Source organism: Camelus bactrianus, chromosome 2 (assembly GCF_048773025.1).
Source record: "Camelus bactrianus isolate YW-2024 breed Bactrian camel chromosome 2, ASM4877302v1, whole genome shotgun sequence".
NCBI lineage: Eukaryota > Metazoa > Chordata > Mammalia > Artiodactyla > Camelidae > Camelus > Camelus bactrianus.
Genome location: NC_133540.1, coordinates 31,642,031 through 31,663,962, shown reverse-complemented (window position 1 = coordinate 31,663,962; position 21,932 = coordinate 31,642,031). Strand labels below are relative to the sequence as shown.

The 21,932-nt window shown below is 40.2% G+C and overlaps 1 protein-coding gene and 1 non-coding gene across 2 annotated transcripts in view; one reads left to right on the top strand and one right to left on the bottom strand.

Annotated features, from left to right (window-relative positions):
* The window catches only part of TTC29 (tetratricopeptide repeat domain 29), a 723,881-nt gene that overhangs the window by 562,336 nt on the left and 139,613 nt on the right, over window positions 1-21,932 (bottom strand). The window lies entirely within an intron of this gene.
* On the top strand, window positions 1,301-1,373 carry TRNAA-UGC (transfer RNA alanine (anticodon UGC)). The gene has a single exon. It is a non-coding gene; the product is annotated as a tRNA-Ala (tRNA).

Here is a 21,932-nt window from a genome sequence, read left to right as displayed (position 1 = left end):
ATTGAGTGATTTATACGTATCAGGCACTGAGGTGAGCACTGGGGATAAATGGTGAGCAAGTTCTTGCTGTCTAGGTGCTTAGAACATAGGGGAGAAGTGACAAACACAAAACACACCAGCCACACAAGTAAGTGTCAAACTGAAATGGGGCAGGTGCCAGGAAGGGAAGAGGTGCCCTCTGCTATGACAGGACTTTCGCCTCACAGACCGATCATGTGAGCTCAATTCTGAATGATGATGAGAAGAAAAGCCATTTGAAGGGCAAAGAGCAGACAATCTCCAGAGGCAGAGGGAGGAAGCCAGTCTATTTTACAAAAGAAAAGAAAGCCACTGTGAGTGCACTGAACAATGAGTGGGATCACAGAGCGAGATGAAGTTGGGAAGGAGGTAGGGTCCATGGCCATTCAGGCTATTTTAAGGGGATTCTCACTTTACTCCAGGAGCCCTGGGACTCAATCATAGAGTTTTAAGTCATGAAAACAGTGTGTTGAATATTATGTTCATACTGCCTTTTGTAAAGATCACAGGGTTACAATGTGGAGATCTGACTGGAATATTATGAAGCAAGAGTGACAGATAAGATAGAAAATACTGGAAGCTAATGAGCAGTTTGAACAAGAGGCAATGGTATTCCAGACTAGGGTAGAGGTGGTGGAGGACAGAAGAAATATATAGGCATTAAAATGACAGGATTTTCATGATACTTTGGATATGAAAGGTGCGGGAGATGGAAGTAAGAATGACAGGACTTTTGGCTTAGGACACTGGATGCACGATGGTGCTACTCACGGAAGTAGGATTGTTGACTATTATTCCTAAGTACAGGTCTTTTTGCTATCTGTTGTAAAATTCAGATAAGGCTCCCACATATCCTAAAACAATTACAGGTACACATCATGATCTTCATCCATTAGAGTTGCTCTAACAAAAATACCATAGATTGGGTAACTTAATAAATATTTCTCACAGTTCTGGAGGCTGCAAGTCCAAGATCAAGTCACTGATAGATTCAGTATCTGGGGAGGGCCTGCTTCTTGGTTCAAAGGCAGCTGTCTTCTCTCTGTATTGTCACAAAGCAGAAGGGGTGAGGGAGCTCTCTGGGGTCTCTTTTATAACGGCGCTTAATCTCATTCACGAGGGCTCCACCCTCACAACCTAATTATCTCCCAAAGACTCCACTTCCTAATAGCATCACATTAGGATGGATCACAACAAAGGAACTGGGGCGGGGCGAGGGATGGAATACAAACATTCAGTCCGTAACAATGATTTAGCCTCACTAAGTGAAAATGTCTGGTGGGGAGGGTATAGCTCAGTGGTAGAGTGTTAGCTTTGCATGCGTGAGGTCCTGGGTTCAATCCCCAGTACCTCCATTAAAATAAATAAACCTAATTACTCACCCCCCCCAAAAAATATTCTGCCCCTTGCCAGACACACTCACCAGTGTTCTTTGCACAAGTGAAGGCTTTGTGAGACAGATGGCAAAATACCTACAACATTGTCTATGTAACTTAACAAACCATATGGCCCTTCTCGCTCTAACTCATTTTTTCCAGGACCACAGATTTAGCTGATTGCTTATCAGACAAGGTTCACATACCAAACAACTAGAATCTTTCCAAATGAAGGAAGATATTCACACAGCTGACTCTGAAAATTAACCCCAAGCACAGAAAGAAAAATGTTTCCAGATCCTCTACATCACTTCTAGCTGTGAGACAGGATTTTTTTTAATAGTTTACGTGATTCTTCTGAAAACTATGTGTAATTAACTATCATTTCTACATTTAAGGTACCAAATTTAGAAGCCATAAAATTGATTACTAGTCAATCAGATGATCAATTTTTAAGACATGTCTTGACCGATTCATGCTAGATTGGAAAACCTGCTCTAGTGAGGAGTTAGATGTGCCTGAGGCTCACCATTTAAAACGTGAAATTATTTTTTAAAGAAGACAGAAACAGAGAAGTATTACCTTAGAAAGGGAAAAAGAGATCAGAGAGAGAAGAGCTATCTTTCCCCACCAAAGACCTCAAGATTTTAGTCAATAATGTTGGCAATTAATTAAGTTTACACAAAGTAGGGTATGAGCTGTTCTTTTCCTAGTGTTTCTATTTACCAGGCACTATGCACACGGAACCTAGTTTAAGCTCACAAAACCCCTCAGGTTGGTATTACTGCCATTTTATCAATGTCAAAACAGAGGTTCCTCAGCAAGTATAAAGAACTTGTCTGAGCTCACACGGCAACCTAGGCCTGTGTATTTGCCACCATCCCATGCTGTCTTCCCACACGGAATCCACCAAAACATCTCACAAGGAACACCGCCATCAAACAGTGTGCTGGGTTGGAATTCAGAGAGCCCTTTGCCCCACTAGTTACAAAGCAGTGCTTCATGAAGGAGATGACCTTGATTTTGCCACAGAGCTTGTCACTAAAAATAAATATCTGTTGATCAAGCGATTGGAAAATTAAATGAAGCAAGTAAAGGGGTATTTGGAGAAGACTGTTTTTCACTGTTTCAAAATTGGAAATACATCCTTTTATGAAACCGTGCAGACTCCTTATATTTTTCAGGAACAGTCAACAAAAAAGAAAAGAATTGAGTGTTCAGTTACTTTGAGGAAAATGAAGATCAAACATCACACTTGTAAACAAGTCTCCCAACTTTGGGGTCAAAAAGATTCTCTATAAAATGGAGGCACTTTTATTATCCCCAAAAGGTGGTCCCCGAGCTGTCCTGGACTTTCCTGCTAACTGAACACATGGCTGAGGGGCTGACCTCAGCTTCTCCTCTGAGCCTCTCTCTGCATGACTAGTGAGAACCTGCCTTCCTGGGAAATGCCCACACTTAACTTTGTTGGGCTCCTGTCCCTGTTTCACCAGCCTCAAAGTTTAATCGTAATTCCATCACTAGAACATGAATGAATCACATACAATGAAATGATAGATTCTCCAACATTCTTGAGCAAGATGGGCTAAGTCTTATGTTACATTTGGCCCATGTAGACTTGGCTGAAGGCGCACCTCAAATTCAGGTGGAGCTAAAGAAGGACCGCCTTGTAGTCTTATAGTTTCCTCGTGGTGATACCTTGCATTTTAAAACACATACTCTTTAGTTTTTTTCTAATTCTCTTCCGGCTTCACCTACATGAACCATAAATAATTGGGTTTTATTTTTAATCAATTCAATGAGAGAAAAATAAACTGATTATTTCTCCTTGAATGAAGGAAGCCAGGAAGGGAGGAGATTTTTCACTCTACAACTGCGTATGTTTTTGTGATATTGGCAAAACACAAAGGAGGCATTGTGTGTCCTAAATCAAATAGAGCACAGCCTCCAAGACACCGTGGGATGGGGCCCCCCTCCTCTGCCCTTTCCTCCTAACACTCCTCTATACGATGGTTCCTCTCCAACCACACCAACCTTCTCTCTGTTCCTCAGATAAACCGAGCTTGTTCCTGCTGAGACCACAGCACCTCGCTACTCCCTCTGCCCAGAACACTCTGCTCCCAGGTTAGATGTACAGTTTCCTTCTACTTGTCATTCATGACTCAGCTGACATGTCGCCTCCTCTTGTTTTCCCAGGTCACTCTCCCTAATAGCAGCTGTGAATCCCTCTCTTTGTGGCTGTGTTTTCTTCATAGCACTGTCCCGTCTCTGAAATATCCTGTTCATTTGTGTTTGGTTGTTTTCTGTCTGTGTCCCCCATCTAATACAAGCACCCCAAGAGCAAGGACCTTGTCTGTCTTGTCCACCAACACATCTCCAGAGAACTGAACTTGTGCCTGATGCAGAGTTCTCAATAAATATTTGCTGCATGAATGAATTAACAAATAAATAACTATATGAACGAATGAATGATTGATTTCTATGAAAGTTGCAGTAAAGTCCCTCATACCCTCTAAACACAGCCAGGAGTTATGGTAAATCCGCAGTCTGCTACAGAAGAGGCGAATAACTCTGGGAACAAGGTTCCATCCTTGATACTCATTCTTATGGTTTAGCCAAACTCCAACCAATGAAAAAGTGAGAAAATCCTTCTTTATATTGCCATGTCTAGGTTTTTCTCTTTGTGCCTAAAGATGATAGTCCTGAATAAAAGTCAACAAATAGAAATCCGTCATATAGTAACAAAATACCTTCTTCCTTCATAATTAAAAGGATTTCAATAGAGGCAAGCAGTTCTTGGTTTTCTCAACTTAACGTATTCCAAAGACTGTTTCTGCAGTTCAACGGGCATAAAATTTAATGCATGCAGCTTACATTCTTTGGGTCTACTTCATCTTAATTAATTTCTGAAAATTTCCACTTCATGTTCTCCCTCCCTCTTCCTCCTCCCCCACCTCTGGCAGTATATGCCTCACTTTAAAATACAGATAAGGATTTGAGGGCCATAGAATGGCCATATCTTGAATCATGGCCACAGTCAGAAGGACAAAGAAAACAAGGATGTTATGTCACAAAATGTTTGAACTAGGAAGATCTCTCTTTTACTAAAGAAAAGCCACGCATAATGGCTGCCTGACTTTTTTAATTTATGGAGGCAAAAATATTTTGTTTCACTTAATACTACATATAGAAATATAATAATCTAAAACATATGCCATTCTGTTTAAAGCTATTTGTCATTCTTGTTGAAAATCAGTACCATTCAAATCATTGTATTCATATATAGAATACATTTTACCTCTTTATGAAGAGGAAAATTTAAATATTTAACATTTATTAACATTGAATAGTGCCTATTCAAATACATTTTCAAAAAAAACATTAAAAACAATCAGCTAAAAATTAAAATTTCCTTTTATTTGGAGTTTAAAACATTAAAGATTTAATGACCAACATTTAACAAATAGTAAAAACAGTGATAAAATAAATGAAACGAAAATAGTTTCTACTGATGTAAATGTCTTTACATTTAGGGAAATTTGACAAATTGCCTCCAGGAAAAAAGTTTAGCCAGTATATGGATTAAAAAAGCATTGTATGATGGGCAAAGAGTGGACATTTTCATTAACCAGCATTTTCCTCTACAGAATGGGTTTCTCCAGCTTCAGTGTGCCTTATGCCCCCATTTATAGGCTAAATTCTTAACCTGCCTCTAAGCTAATATTCAGTAAGTGAGGTAATTCTATGACTCAAATTGATCTTCCACTATCCTTAATTTTTTGCAGGCAAACTGACCCTCTCAACCTAATCTCAAATGCATGTGGCTAGTTTTTGTCACTTTAAAATTGTACTGCACAAGCAGAAGACCTACACAGACATTTCTCCAAAGACATACAGTTGGCCAACAGGCACATGAAAGGATGCTCAACATCACTATTTGTTAGAGAAATGCAAGTCAAAACTACAATAAGGTATTACCTCAAAATTGCAAAAAATTGCCAAAAAATTATCATCACCCCAAAATAAAACCCAGTATCCATTAAGCAGTCACTCCCCATTCCCTCTTCCCCCATTCCTTGGCATCTATCAGTCTGCTTTCTCTCTCTACAGATTTACCTACTCCAGATATTTCATAAACTGGAATCATACAATATGTGACCTTTGGTGTCCATCTTCCTTCACTTAGCATAATGTTTTCAAAGTTTGTCCATATTGTAGCACAGATCAGTACTTAATTCCTCAATAAATTATGGCCAAATACTATCCCATTGTTTGTATATAAGTTTGTTTACCTATTCACGCACTGATGAATATCTGGATGGTTTTCATCTTTTGACTATTGCCAATAGTGTTTCTGTGAACATTCACGTATAAATACTTGAGTAACTGTTTTTATTTCTTTTGGATATAAAACTAGGAGTGGAACTGCTGGGTTACATACACAGTTACTCTATGTTTAACTTTTTGAGAAACTGCCAAGCTATTTTCCACAGCAGCTGAGCCATTTTGCATCCCCACCAGCAATGTAAGAGGGTTCCAATGTCTCCACATCCTTGCCAGCGCTTGTTGTTTTCCATTTTGGTTTCTCCTTTTCTTTTTTTGGTTTTTGGTTTTAATTATAGCTATCTAAGTGGGTGTGAGGTGGCATCTCACTGTGAACTTTCCATTGTTTTTACATACAGCTTGAACACAGAGAACTCCACCAACTAATTTTCTTAACAATTTTTGCTGTTGTCTTGTAAGGCGTCTCCCCACCCCTAGGCATATGCCATTTTCTAACATAACAACGACAATAACAAAAATGAGACTAGCTGACCCTTACATAGTGCTGGTTGCTTTACATGTATTATTATTATTATTATTAAGACTCAACCCTCACAACAACTCCATGAGGTATTGTTCACTCCAGCTTACCAACGAGGAAACAGGCCACTAAAGAGCTCAAGTGTCTTGTCCAAGCTCTACAACCAGTAAATCCTGAAGCTATAATTCAAACCCCATCTGCCACTCAAGTTCATTTTTCCCTTTTGTTTCCAGTATGTATCCCAAAGTAGTTGAAACCCAGAGGCCTTATAGACAGATGCAAAGCTTATTAATGCAACTTATTACATACAATACAGAGTTTGAAATCAGGCACTCATGCTATATTTTAACCATAAATGTGTGATTAGGATTTTAGCTCTTTGCTTTAAAAAGACTGTTGTTATATGTGCCCCTAAATGTACTTCCACTTTTAGTAAGGGTCAAGCATCCTTCATCCAAGCTGGGCGGGTAATGGGAGGGCTCCCTAGTCAGGCCAGGGGAAGCCCGTGGCCTGTGATGGTGCTCCCTCCAAGACCTACACCATGAAACAAGGATCTGGCTTTGACACTATGAATTTCTCCACCAGCCTCCCCCATGAACAGAAGCAAAATCTGAGCAGGGTAGTAAGAAACTGTAAACTTTAGCCTTCCTCTTTGAACCCTCTCAGGCCTTTAAGCACTGGAAACAGCAAGGACATTTCATGTCTCTGTGTAAAGAAAAAAAAGCCAGTTTCTCCTGTACCTTTGGACTTGAAACTCGGCTCCTCATCAGTTCCTGAATCAGCTCCAGACAGATAGGAAGAAACTCCTCTCCTTGACCCCAGAGCAGAACATTCCTTTCAAAACCTCCTCATTCCCCCCAATCACATCAGTCTTCAGCTAGTAAAGAAAAATGAGTTTAAAAAAAATTTTTTAAGAGTTACTTAGTAACAAAAATCATGACCCGCTGCTAAGGATGTGATCAGGCAATACCACACTATGACAGAGAATGACTCAGAAGGTTATATAATGTTCTTAAATCCCCCAGAGGGTCCAGAGAGCCCTGTAACCTCTGCCCTCCTCATGCTTGTCATTCCAGCCTGACCGACCAGTGTCCTGGCGGTGTTCGTGGTGTGTGGCCATCCCATCTGACAAGAGAGAGCAAGCCTGCCATTCTACCCGGTCTGTCACTACCCGGAAGAGAAAAGAATGAACATCCAGCGAGCACCTACTATGTGCCAGGCACTTTACAGACATAAGAAGTAGCAATGGATGAGAGGAGGGCCCAGGAGTCAAGGAGACCAAGGTGTGATGCTCACCTTCACCTCTCATCACCTGAGCGACTCCAGGCAAGAAATGTAACCACTCTGCATCTCACTTTGCTCATCCATAAAATCTACTGGTTCATGAATCATAAAGATGACGGTGAGGATTGCATTTCATAACACTGTCAAGGGCTTTGCACGTAGCCTGGATCAGAGTAATGGCTCAGTGAGTATTAGCTATTAACAGCAGTGCTATCACTATTATTGTTCCAGTATCTCCCATTCTCTTCTTAAGCAGAGAAAGCTCCGAATGGGAAGAACTCAGCTCTTCCCAATTACTCCCAAGAGACTTCTGAGTGGTTCCTCTCACCTGGATGTCCCTGCCACCAGGAAGCATCTAAATGGAGAATTTGATGCATTGCTCTTAACCTTAGTAATGCCTGCTCCATCGTTGCCAAAACACAAATCCTTATAGTTCTTTCTAAATGGGGTTGTGAAGACAGGATTTAAACTCAAATGTAAACTTGGGCCACTCACGGCAACAAAAAGTGACATTTCAATTGTTGTCAAAGGTCAGGGGTGGCACTAAAATGAAACACCAACAACTCATTGCTGGAATAACCCACTCCGTCCTGCTAAGAGTTCACCTAGCTACTGAATGGATGAAAAGTCTTCTTTAGAATGTCTCATCCAGACGAGTCCATGGAAAACTTTGGCCCATTTTTAGAACAAAATTGAAATTGGCCTTTTATGGTGATTCAAAAGCAGGCAGATAGTATCTGCAATTATTTGCCTCTGCATTTATGGAATTGCTGATCCCCCAAAGCAGGTGGCCTGAAGCAAACGGTGCCAGCTGCTTCCAGAATAATCCGTGTTTGTATATTCACTCCCCACACACACTCAAAAAAAAATAATAAAACTAACAGGAACTAAAAAGAAACAGGCATATGCAAAAAACAGGTCACTGACGCATGCACCTCGGCCCACAGTCAGCCAGATTTCGTCCTCCCTTTTTGCTCAATTAAATGGACAACTTTTAGCTCTTGTCTTACTTGGCTTTTTGAATACTTTCCGAAGCATTTACACTGTTGTGTAATGGAAACTTTACAGCTTTCTGGAAACTGCCTCATTCTGGTCCTAGTGACATCCTGCTCCCCAGGTTCTCGTGGCATCTTTCTGCTTCTCAGTCTCTGTCTCCTTCTTGGGTGCATCTTTCCCTGCCTCCTCACTCATATTGTGGTGTTCCCTGGGACGCCCACTCCCTTTACTTATTACAGTACAAATAACTGCATGGCACATATAGCCTACTACTAGGAGAAATAGAATCTGAATCATGCATTTCAGTTGGAGAGCATTCTAAAACTTATACCTTCCCTTCTTAATAAAGGCATTTACTTGCCTCAAATAAAGCAACTTAAGGTAAAGCCTCTAGATCATGTCCTCTTTCCAAGAAGGCAAGGACACAGGCATGTGGAAATGTCCACAGGCTAGTGGGAAAATTAAATTGATATAACCTTCTTGAAACCAATTTACCAATAATTATCAAAAAGCCTTTACAATGCCAACATATTCCAATGCAAAAATTCTCTTTCCACATGACAATTGGAACATTTACTAATATTCATCTTAAGCAACGCTCAATTAAAAATGTGTTTGAAATAGCTAAAAATTTAAAGCAATCTAAATCGTTTGATAAACCATGGCATACCCATATAATGACAGTTTAAAATCTCCAAAATACATTCTTAAATGAAAAAGTTAAAAATAATAAATAGGATAAGGCCCCAGTTCTTAATACCTGCATGTGAATTTGAATAGACATACATACATACAGAAAACAAGAGAGGGGAAATGGAAAGAAGTCATATTCGATGTTAATAAAGATTCTTTGTGTAAGAAAGATGGATGACTTGTATTTTATTCTTTGGGCTTTTCTATGTTTTCAAAATTCACTGAAATAACATGGATTATCTTTCTAATGAGGGGAAATAAACTTCTTAGGGAAAAGCCTCTGAGAAGAGAGAGAGGTCATATAAAGAAAGGTAAGAGGTAACTATTCTCCGAGAACTTGTAACTCCAATAAGTTACGTGTTATAGAACACCATAAGAACATTATAAGAAGTTACATCTAAGAAAGATCCATTCAGTGAGACTATCTGAAATAGAATATATGTTTCAGAATAAGATGCATTTGATTAAACAGAGTAAATCCTGTTTGAGCAGTCCAGGGATAAACATAGGAGGAGAGATGTCTCACTTGTCACAATCTAACATAGGGAAGAGAACAGCACCTGGCTGACTTCAGAATTTGTCAAGAGATAGTTTAGCTTTCTCAAATGTGTGAGATACATAGTGTAAAGATGGAAGCATTGCCTCTGGAATTAGATGAGCAACGTTTACCTTCTGCTAACTAGCTGCCTAGCCTTACGGAAGTGATTCAGCATTTTAAACCTCAGAGATTTTTTAATTTGTGAAATAAAGATAACACTTACTTCACACAGTGTAGATAAAGAAATCAGTGGATTCTTATCATGCACGGATTCCATTTGCCTACCTGCTAAAATTCCTTTGGAATCTCAAATCAATACTCCCAGTGCTTTCACGGTCATCTGTGAATACGCTCGGAGCAGGGAGCATTTTGAGGTGCAACCACACATTCCCAACAGAGGTGGAACAAACAATGCTCTGCCTTCTTTCTTGTTTTAACTCTCAGACTGTGAACAAGTGTCCTTTTCGTTATCTATTTAATGCCATATTTTTCACATTTTTGTACTTTTTTGTTAGGAATTCACTGTTTAAAATGGCCACCTAGCGTAGCACCAAAGTGCTGTCTCACATTTCTAAGTGCACGAGGGCTGCAATGTACCTTGAGGGAAAAACACATGTATTAAGTAAGTTTCATTCAGACATGAATAACAGTGCTGTTGGCTGTGAGTTCAAAGTTAATGAATCAATAATATATGTTAAATAAGGTCTCTTTCAACAGAAACACATACAAAACAAGATTATATATTGATTAGTTGACAAAAATGTTGTCACCAGAGGCTCACAGGAACCTAACCTTGTATTTCCTCTATGAGCAATGCTCCGGTATTTGCTAATTCACTGTTTGTAGCAACATTATAGGCCATAATTATTGAGTATCAACTATGTTCCAGGCACTGTATTAAGCATATGATGTTATGTTATCTCTTGTAATCCTCTCCACAGTCTTCTGAGGTCAATCTGATTACTGTCAGCCATTTGAATGGTAAACGAACTAAAGCTTTGTGAGCTTAATTTGCCAGTGATCCCAGGGCTAGTGAATGTAGGAAATGAACAAAACTTCCCTGCTCCAGAGCCTACCAGCTTAACCTCTACACTGCACTGATCAACTCAAGGGTTCCCTGTCACTCCAATTTCTGTACCAACATAACCTTTCTGTAATGTTTTTAAGGGAGCAAAGCGCTTAGAAACTAGCTCTGGTCCCCTCTCACTCCCTCCTGCCTCCCCAAGTGCACAGCTTGCTTGGGTACTGAGTCTTCATTCCTGAAGGAGTTTTCACAGTCCCAGAGGCTTTAACTCGTCACGGAGTTTCATATCCAATGTTTCACATGTGTGCACATGTTGTGTTCATGTTTACTTCATGGAAATATTTCAAGACAAAAATTTTTATCTGGGCATGTATGTAAGTATTACTAAACCACACTGAATAATGAAAAATCCTGGGAGTTGACAGAGTCACTCTGGGGACCTAAAAGTCATCTCACTGCTGAACCCTTACCATCTATACTACAAATACCACCCCATCTCTCTGGTGGAATCACTTTCATACCTATGGGCAGGCTGCCCGTGTGGCATGGGTCTCTTTGGGAAAATGTCCTCGGGCTCTTCATGGGATTCCATGAGTCCATCCATCCAGCAGCTCCACACCCTCTGCCATGGACAGCGGACACACCACCCAGGCTGACCAACCAGAATCAGTCATCTTCCTCATACAACAGCCCAGGGAGGGTTCATCCAAGTCCTCTCTGAGGAATTGACATGGATGTCTCTTTTGCACTTTGATCCCAAGCTGTAAGAATGCTTGTGGCCACTAGGGATATGCTGCCATAGAGAGAGCCTAAGAAGAAAACAGTGGTGATAAGCGATGCTGAGAGACAAAGAGCGACAAACAGACAGAGGGCTGATGAGACTGTCTGAACGCCTAGACCCAACGATGTGTGAACCACACCTACCACATGAAGTTCCCAGTTAAGGAAACCAGAATATCCCCTTCTATATTTCGTTTGTGTGGGATTTTCAGTCACTTGCCATGTATATAGTCCTAACCAATACAGTGCACTTCACAATGTCATTGAAACCAAAGTTTCCCTTTTAGTGCTTTTATTCTGTTTTTAATTGTTGAAACAGTAGAAAAGTACAAAATAATACCTTTTCTCTGAAAAAATAGGCATAATCATTACTCTTCATGGACTAGCAGTGCTAAATGGAATTGGAGGTTTAGAAAAACTGTCATAGTATGTTTGGTAAGTTAAAATAACAAGCTAAAGAAGCCCAGATATTGTTAGCTTCAGAAATAGTGAGTAATATTATGTAAAAATTAAATGGGCATATTAAAACCACATTTAATCTCTAAAACTCTGGGTGTGTGTATGTATGTGTACAAACCAATGACTTCCAACAGCTCACCCCTGAATTCCAGAGTCATTTATCCATCTGCCAACTGGACATCTATCTCCCCTCTAATGTCACTAGGCAACCAATGTCCAAAAGACAGCTCTGGATTCCCTCTTCAGAACCTGCTCTTGGTCAGTTTGCCTTTTCAAGAAAAAGTCTTTAGTTCATCCAATGGCTAAGGTGCAAAACTTAGAAGTCACTCTTAACTCCTTTCCTCCTTTCACCTCACCTCTAGTCAATCAAAAAAAGCTGTTAGTTCTGCTGCAAAATATGTCCTGTTTCCAACTTCTCTCCATCTCCACCACCATAACCCTGGCCCAACCCACACCGCCTCTCCTGGGGTTCACTGCCACAGTCTCTCCACTGGGATTCCTGCTTCTGCTCTCAGTCCCTTCTAGTCGACTCTTCACAAAATAGTCAGAGGCACAACTTTTAAAATAGAAATCTGATTATGTCCTACCTCTGCTCAGAACCCTCCCATGGTATCCTGTTACACTTAGAAGAAAGGCCAAAGTGTTTATCACACCTGTATGATCTGGACCCTTCCAACCCAAGCTGTATCATCCTTTATTACTGCTTCCCTCACTCATTCTGCCCCAGCTGCATTGGCCTCTTTCACTATCCCTACAATACAGTGAGCATGCACTCACCTCAGTGCCTTTGCACTTCCTATTTTTTCTGTCTAGAATGTTCTACCCCTCAGCTATTGCCATGGCTTGTTTCATCTCTTCATTCAGGTCTTTGTTCAGATCTCACCTCATCCAAGAAGCCATCCCTAGCTGGCCTTTCTAAGATACTTATCCCCTCATTTGCTTTCTGGCCCTTACTCTGTTTTATTTTTCTTCATAGGTCTTACGTTATTTTTTCCTTTCCTACTTGTTCACTGACTGATTGCCTTCTCTAGAATATAAGTGCCATGAAGTCAGGGACTTAGTTTTATTTACTGCAGTATCTCCATCATCTTGACCAATGCCAAATACAAAGTAAGCCCATGCTAAATATTTGTTGATTAATAAAAGAAGAAACTTTTGTAACATATAACACAGGCAAAAAGTCAGTATCACTAATATAGAGAGATGTTCCCATCAATAAGAATATTATTTCATTCCTCTAGGAAAAAAATGGGGACACCCAATGCCCAAATATAGGTGTTTAAGTATCATTCCCTGATAAAGGGCACTGGAACACCTTCGATAAACTGGTAATTCCAAGACTGGAGCACAAAAGAATACAAAATGATCCTGGAGCATCATGTAGGACTAGAAAGTGAGGATGTTCAAAGAACAAGAGTATAGGGACACAGGAGCCAACCTGAGTCTCTGGTGGCAAAGGTAGAAGAATTTGAGCAATAAAATTATTAGCATGGTATTCAATTACAATCCAAAGTATAAAATAAGTATAACAGGATCCCATGCTGAGATAAATGGTTGAATACATAAATAAATGGAGGGGAAAAGACATGTCTTCTTCACAGAAAAGTTCCAAATAATATATAGAGTTACCCTCCCTGTTTTAGGCTGAATTGTCTCCCCAAAATCCGTACGTTGAAGGCATAACCTCCAATAACTCAGAATGTAACTGTATTTGGAGATCTGGAGATAGAGCCTTTAAAGAGTTCATTAAGACCAAATGAGCTCATATGGTGGCTCCTAATCCAACAGGACCAGTGTCCTTGTGAGAACAGAAGATTAGGACATACACCTACTCACACAAGACCATGAGAAGACACAGTAACACCTGCAAGGTAAGGGGAGAGGCCTCAGAGGAAACCCAACCTGCTGACACCTTGGACTGCTGGTCTCCCAAACTGTGAGAAGTAAGTTTCTGTTGTTTACACCACCTCGTTCCTGGCGTTCTGTTACAGTGGCCCTAGCACGTGAATACACCTCCCTTTCCAGACGTGGCACCCCAACCCCTATCTCCCACTTTGAGAGCGGGCTGAATTTAGTGACTTGCTTCCAAAGAATAACAGTATAGAAAGTAAATAAGAATATAGAAAGAGGGGATGGAGAAATTAATTGGGAGTTTGGGACTAGCAGATACAAACTACTACGTACAGAACAGATAAATAATAAGGTCCTACTGTATAGCACAGGGAACTACAGTCAATGGCTTGTAATAACCTGTAATGAAAAAGAATGTGTATGTGTGTACAACTGAGTCACTGTGCTGTACACTAGAAACTAATACAACACTGTGAATCAACTATGCTTCAATTTACAATGAAAAGTTTTTAAAAAGAGTATAGAAAGTGAAAAATAATAATTTCACAGTGAAGAGACCTGGCAAACACCACCAGTATGAAGTGATCAAGGTTAATCTCACGAGTGCTAAGTCATGTTGACAGCAAGTGCCCCCTACAGGATTAGGATGTGATGGGAAAGGCATCTCACCTCTGCAGTGTTCTTTCCAAACACCCATCATCCCGGTCAAATCATGAGAAAACATCAGACAAACCCAAAGTGAGAGATCTGACCCGTACTCTCAGAACTGTGAAGGTCATGAAAAACTGTCACATATCACAGGCAACTACAGAAACATGAAGATTAAATGCCATGTGACACCCTGGACTGGATCCTAGAACAGAAAAAGGACATTTGTGGAAAAACTAGTGAAATCAAAATAAAGCCTGAAGCTTAATTCACAGAAATGTACTAATGTTGGTTTCTTAGTTGTGACACATGGACCGTGGTAAGGCAAAATGCTGTAAGGGACAGTCAGGAACTTTCTGTACTCTCTTTGCAACTTTTCTGTTTGTCTAAAATTATTTCAAAATAAACATGTATTTTCCTTTACATACACAAGGAGAATAAATAGGCAAATCACTAAAGAAATGCAGAGCATCAAAAGCCTATGGAAATTACGTACAAAGAAATATAACTAATTGAAGAAGTGTAAATGAATACCATGAGTTATTTTCTACTTGTCTGAGTGATGAATTTCAAAAGCAATTAAGACCCAAAGGTTTTTGAAAAGTATGAAAATATAGTATTGCCAATAGTATCTAATGTCTTCATCGAGTACATACCTCAATATATTTCCCAAGGAAATAAGCAAGTACTCCGGATAAAAACTAGCATTTATTGGACATGTAGAATGTTCCAGCACTGTGAAAAATCGTACCTATGCATCGGATCATTTGATTTTGACAATTTTTTTAGGTAGACACTACTATCATCATCTACATTTTAAGGATGAGCAAGCAAAATTATAATCCTTACAACAAAGAGATTATTCATTACAGTAAAGTAATGGCCTGCTCCAGTGAACAATGCCTCCCCATGTCTCTGCCATGGCATGGTCCCCTCCCACAGGGACTCTGGGTTTGGCCATGTTACTTGTTTGACCAGTGAGATACAAGCTCACATCACAAATAGAGGATTTCCTTCTCTCTGCTTTCCAAGTCTTGCCACAATGTTAAGAAACCCTCGGCTGCTGAAGATTCTAGTTCTGTCAACAGCCAGCACCAAAAACCAGACATGGAAGGAGGCCAGTTTTGACCAGCCAGCCACAGCTGAGCTCTCATTCGATTTGAGCCACATGGGGGAACCTGAGCAAGAGAATCAGAGACCCAGCAAGCTGAGCCCAGCCCAGAATGCTGACACACAGACTCATGAGCAAATGAAACAGTGGTTTTAAAACAACGAGTTATGTGCTCATTTGTTTTGCAGGGATAGGTAACTAATGACCTTACGAGAGTTTTGTTATATCTAATTTGTACATGAGGAATCTAAGACTTGGTTAAGTAGTTTGTCTAGTAAGTGGCAGAGCCAGGATTCACAGGGACATGTGAGTAATTTTAAGAGCCAGCATTCTTCAGCTCTGTGCTGCTCCATTTACCATCCATCTTAGTGAAGTTTAAAAGTGAGAAATTACAAACAACTGAAAAGTTCTTCAAAAGGGGATTGTTTCAGGAAATTATGATAGCCAGCTACAACAGATGATACAATAAAATACCACTAATGATTACCCTGCTAGCCACACAAATCTATTGCTGCGATGAGAAGATAACAAAAGTTCACTTTTGCTGGGTGTTACTATGTGTTGGGCACTGTTCTTGGTGTTTTTCACATGCTCTGTTTCATTGGCTTTCACAACTCTGTGAATAGATTATAAATTATTCTCATTTATAATTATTCTCAATTACTCCCAGGGCCCATTTCCTTAAGGAAATGGATGCAGAGTAATTAAACAACCTGCTCAAGCTCACGTAGCTACTAACTGGTAAAGCTGAGATGTCAACCTAGGGAGCTGGCCTTCCAAGGCCAAGTTCCTGACTACATCATGCTGTTTCTCTCACAAGATAGTTCTATGTGAGAAAGATCAGATGACAAAAACAGTATGTGTTTCCATTTTGGTAACAGAAGAGAAAGTGTGGGTGGTTGTGGCCTGGATTTATGTTGGCACAGAAAAGAGTATGAAGGGACTTCTACATGTCAACGTCAGCTGCAGTTACTCCTGAGCGAATAGATCACGAATGACTTGGTGTTTTTTTCTATCCAGTTTTCTGCATTAGCTGATTTTCTGTGATGAAAATTTATTGTGGGAAATATACAACTCTTTTTAAACAAAAACTGCAACACTCCAGTATTAAAAAATGATTAAGTAGACATACAAATTCACAGAATAACGATAAAGTCCCACATAACCATATAAAGAAGTACAAATTATTTGGTAACTATGTCTGGTGAAGGACATTAACTAGACTCGTGGTAAACATTTTGCAATATATACAAATATTGAACCATTAGGCTGTACACCTGAAACTAATATAAGGTTACGTGTTAATAAAACGTCAATTTAAAAAATGAAAAAAGTACAAACTAAAACCTTCAGTTAAAGTAATTTATCAGTTAAAACAGTTTGTTAATCTTTTTCATCAAATGGGCATCTTTTAAATGTTAACTCTCAGGGCTTGCTAGGGTCTTGGAATGTTATTTTCAGTTACTGCCACTGGGAACATTATTGAAATAACCTTTCAGGGATTAAATTTAGCAATATGTATCAAGAAAGAATTTGTGTCAAGTGGAACAGTAGCAATGAAGTACTATTTATAATGCAACAACAAACTGAAAAAAACCCAAAGCCCCAAAATAGGAAATGCATCAACAGGTAATGCAGCATCCATCTAATAGGAAAGAATATAACCATTAAAAATCCTGCTTCCAGAAAATATTTAATAACATTCATTATCCTTTATCATATTATTCAAAGAGTAAAATATTGTTAAACACCAATATAATTCACATGCAAGTGAATATGTACGTATGTATGTGTGAATGCCCCCCCAAAAAACTTCGAATTAAATACACAAAAATTTAAACCATTAACTCTGAGCAGTGGCATTTTAGATAACTGGAGTTTTCTGCTGCATTGTTTTCAAAAGCCTAGAACAGGTCCAGGTTGAAATCAGTAAATACTAAGAGGCAGAGAGGTCAGTAACATACAAGGTCAGGCTCTCTGGACCGGTTCTTGGTCTGGGCAGCCACTGCACACTTGAATCATGGCACATTGAAGGCCACCACAGGTGCCAAGGCTGGGAGAGATTTTGCTGAGTTTTAGTAGAACCACAGCACAGTTAAAGAACCTATATTGCTGAAATCCTCAAGAAAAGGAACTCACGAAGCTGAAGGTACTTCAAGGGAGTCAGATACACACTTGGTCCCCAGTCAGACCACCGGAGAGCCTTTTTAAGCTCCTGCAGCATGCAAGTCTTTTTGAAACTGGACCTACTGAAGAATATCACTCACAATACCTGTCACCGTTATGTGTTTATATGAAATATTTAGGGCTAGATCGCCCCGAAGTCGTAACATCACACCTTGAACGTGGCTACAGAAACTGGAATCTAACCTGCCAAAGCCACCTCCTAGGAGGAGCATAGGAGGCCCCAGATCCTTTCTGAGAAAGTCAGAGCTACCGCTGAGTCAGTGTTATCTCATCTGTACAAATAAATGAACAGGCCAGGATTCAAACTTACCAGACTGCAAAACCCAGGCTAAATTTTAACCTGAGACCTATGAATGTGAAGAATTGTTTCCTCCCATCTGCTCCCCGTTAAGATTAAGGAAGGAAAGCATTGGGCTGATATTTGCATACAGTATGTGCTTAACTAAGGAACAGAATAGATGAATCCATGGGTCTGATGGCAATTCCTAATTTTGCTCCAAATCAACTAAATCTTGACTTTTAATCCAAACTATTATTTGTTAATTTACAGCCCTATATTGTTATCAAAAAGTAGCTTACAAAGCTGCATAAAAGTGTAGCAAAATAATATAAATTAGAAGTGAGATTAAAAAGTGAACATAGTATAGGACAAAAAAAGATGCAGGATTGAGATGAATACAAAATCACATAGCGCAACGTCCCTCTGTGCACTTGGTGTTCGTTCTTTTATACAGTTATATTTTCAAGTTTTGCCACTAAAACTCGACGTCAACATGATTTACTACCTAGTACCTAGTTATGTCCTTAAAAGACAGGACAGCTTTGCTGTAAGTTGCTTTCCATGACACTTACCATAGTGTCAGAAAAGTCTAGTAGTTCAGAAGTGTTTTTAGAACCTAATGAATATGTGAACATGGATTGTGGGCCCAAAGACATTAGGGGACACATAACAGCAGTTATCTGACTTTTCTATTATACTGGTTGTGGTTACCAATGTCTACAGAGCATAAAGATTTAATTTAAAACCAAGTCGATGTTAAATTCACTACCTCCAGTCTCTATTATCTGCTGCAATTTTTACTCCCCCATATAATGACAGAACAGTGTCGGGTATATGGTAGTCACGAACATAAAGCAATCAATATTTATTGCATTTAATGCTGTTAATAATATATAAGTTAATAAGATATAATTGATCTGAATGAAAACAAACAGAAAACCAACGTGGATGTTGACTTGTACTTTGGAGAGTTATTTTATCAAAGAACTACACTGCATGAGATATCACATAGCACAAGAAGGTACTTACTCAGAAGCAATGATTTTTCACTCTAAGAAAGTCCTAAGATACCCTCCACTCCAAAAAAGCTGGGAAAAAAAAGAAGTTTGTGAGCAGGTGTAGCATCTTGGAAAATCAAAAACATACATAGAGAGATTCTAATAATTCCTCTTATAAGGTCGTGCTGGAGCCAAGGTTGGAGGTGCCTGAACTCCAGAACTGAGCTTGGAAGGCATGTAGAGACCTAAGACTACGTGGTCGGTTTGTATCAGTAATTCTTAAACGTGAGTGAGCTATAGATGGAAGATTTTGTTAAAATGCAGATTCTGAGCCAGAAGGTCTGGGGTGTGGCTTCAGCATCTACCCCTGCAGGAGACTCTCAGACGATGCTGATGCTCCTGGTCTGAGGACTTCAGTTACGGGCAGTAAGGCTATCTATTCTATTTTGTATCATTAAGTTGATATACAAAAAGAGACTTGCTTTTACCTGGTATGGTGGTTACTTTTATGTGTCAACCTGACTGGACGAAGGGATGTCCAGAGAGCTAGGAAAACATCATTTCTGGGTGTGTCCCTGGGAATTTTTCCAGAATCGATTATCATTTGAATCAGTAGAACTGAGTGAAGCAGCTCACCCTCACCCCTGCAGGCGGGCATCATCTGATCCACTGAGGGTTTGAATAGAACAGAAAGGTGGAAGAAAGACAAATTCTCTTATTTTGCTTAAGCATCCATTTTCTCCTACATCTGGACCTCAGCCTCCTGATCCCCAGGCCTTAGGACTCAGACAGAATTAAAGCACTGGCTTTCCTAGTTCTCCAGCTTGCAGACAGCAGATTATGAGACTGACCCAGCAGAACCACATGGAACAATTCCTATGATAATCTCCTCTTATATCTATCTATCTATCTGTCTGTCTGTCTGTCTGTCTATCTATCCTCCTACTGGTTGCGTTTCTCTGGAGAACCCTGACTAATATACTTGAGTGAAAACAAACTGGAAACTTCTGTTTGGAGACTCGGTTGGATCTGTGTTGTGCAATATGGTCACTTCGAGCCACACGTGGCTATTTCAAATTTAAATGACTTTAAATGAAATAGAATTTAAAATTTAGTTCCTCAGCCACGTTAGCCACATTAACCACATTTGAAGTGCTCGATAGCCACCAATGGCTAGTGGACACCCTACTAGACGGCACAAAAGAACATTTCCATTATCATAGAAAGTTCTATTGAACAGTGCTGCACTAGAGATGATTTGGTTACCAAACAAAAATTTAAAGAGTAGTATAAAGTTCACTCCAGTCGAAAACAAATCAAACAGTGAAATCTTGAACTGTCATCTTTAAAAGTTCAACCATCTTTGCTTAGAAAAAAAAAAATTGGATAGGTCAGGACAACGTGATACCCATTAAAACAAGCAGCTTACATTCCTTCTTCCCAGCAAAGCGCAGCACAGCTCAACCTCAATGGAACGTGACATTAATGAGCTAAAAGGGGAAGATGGGTAACAGAGAGCAGCTGAAGCTAAACAGAACAGACCCGCACTCTGCATGCTTCGTTCCAGAGCCACTCACTACCCTTCACTTTTATCAGTTCATCTTGTGACCTGATGAGGAGACTAATACCAGTGAGAAAAAAAAAAAAAGTAGAGGTGATCTGGAGCATGATTTTATGTTCACTGCTCTCTGGAATACTCAACTCTTGACTACGTAATACAAGCAACAACCCAAAATAAAGGAAAAAAGTATTAGTCAGGGTTCTCCAGAGAAACAGAACCAATAGGCAATATATATATAAATACAGATGGATGGATGGAAGGAAGGAAGGAAGGAAGGAAGGAAGGAAGGAAGGAAGGAAGGAAGGAAGGAAAGGAGGGAGGAAGGAAGGAAGGGAGAATTATATATAAAATTTATGTTTTTATAATATATTAATCAATTAATTATCAGTTATCAGAGGGAGAGAGAGGATTTCTTTTGAGGAATTTACTTATGTGACTGTGAGGGCTAGCATGAATGAATCCACAAGCCAGGCCAGCAGGCTGGAACCCCAGGGAGAGCTGATACTAGAGTTTTGAGTCTGTAGGCAATCTGGAGGCAAAATTCCTCCTTCTTCGGGGGGACCTCAGGCTCTTAAGATCTTCAACTGATTGGATGAGACCCACTCACATTACAGAGAAATCGACTTTACTCAAAGGCTATTGGTTTAAATGTCAGATCTGAAAAATACCTTCACAGAAATATCTAGACTGTTTGACCAAATAACTGGGTACCCTAGCCTAGCCATGTTGACACAGAAAATTACCCATCACAGGGGGAAAGGGGCTATAAAAGCTTTAGCTCCAGGTGCCTCGTATTTGGGGCCTCCCTACCAGCTCCCTTTCTGGCTACTTGCCTCCAACTCAACAGCTAGACCAGCGGAGAGCGGAATGAGAGTGTTGCTGTAATAAAGGTAGACTCAACTGTGGGGGCCACCTGTCACCTGTCCCACTTCAGCTTGTTGACAATCACAAAGCCGCTGTGAGCTTTCAGACTGGGATACCGAGCATCAGCACTAGGATTGCTCGAGGACAAGGGGATAGTGGAAAGCCATGGCCTTTCTCTTCCACAAACGGGAAAATGGAGTCAGTCAGGCTTTCTCGCCAGACGTCTGCGTCCAGTGATTCAGCAATATTATCCCGCGTGCGTAACAGCCACGCCGCCAACAGCTCCCCAGGCTTTGGGCTGTGGAACTGCTTGCCCAGCTCTACCAGTTCTGAGTAGACGGGCGGTACGCTGTGGGCTCAGCCATCTCCGGGGGCAGGAGCCTGTCCTCCCGGGGCCACCGGCGGCGGCTGCTGCTGCTTCATCCTCCGCGTCACCACTGCTCAGGCCCGTAGTTATGGC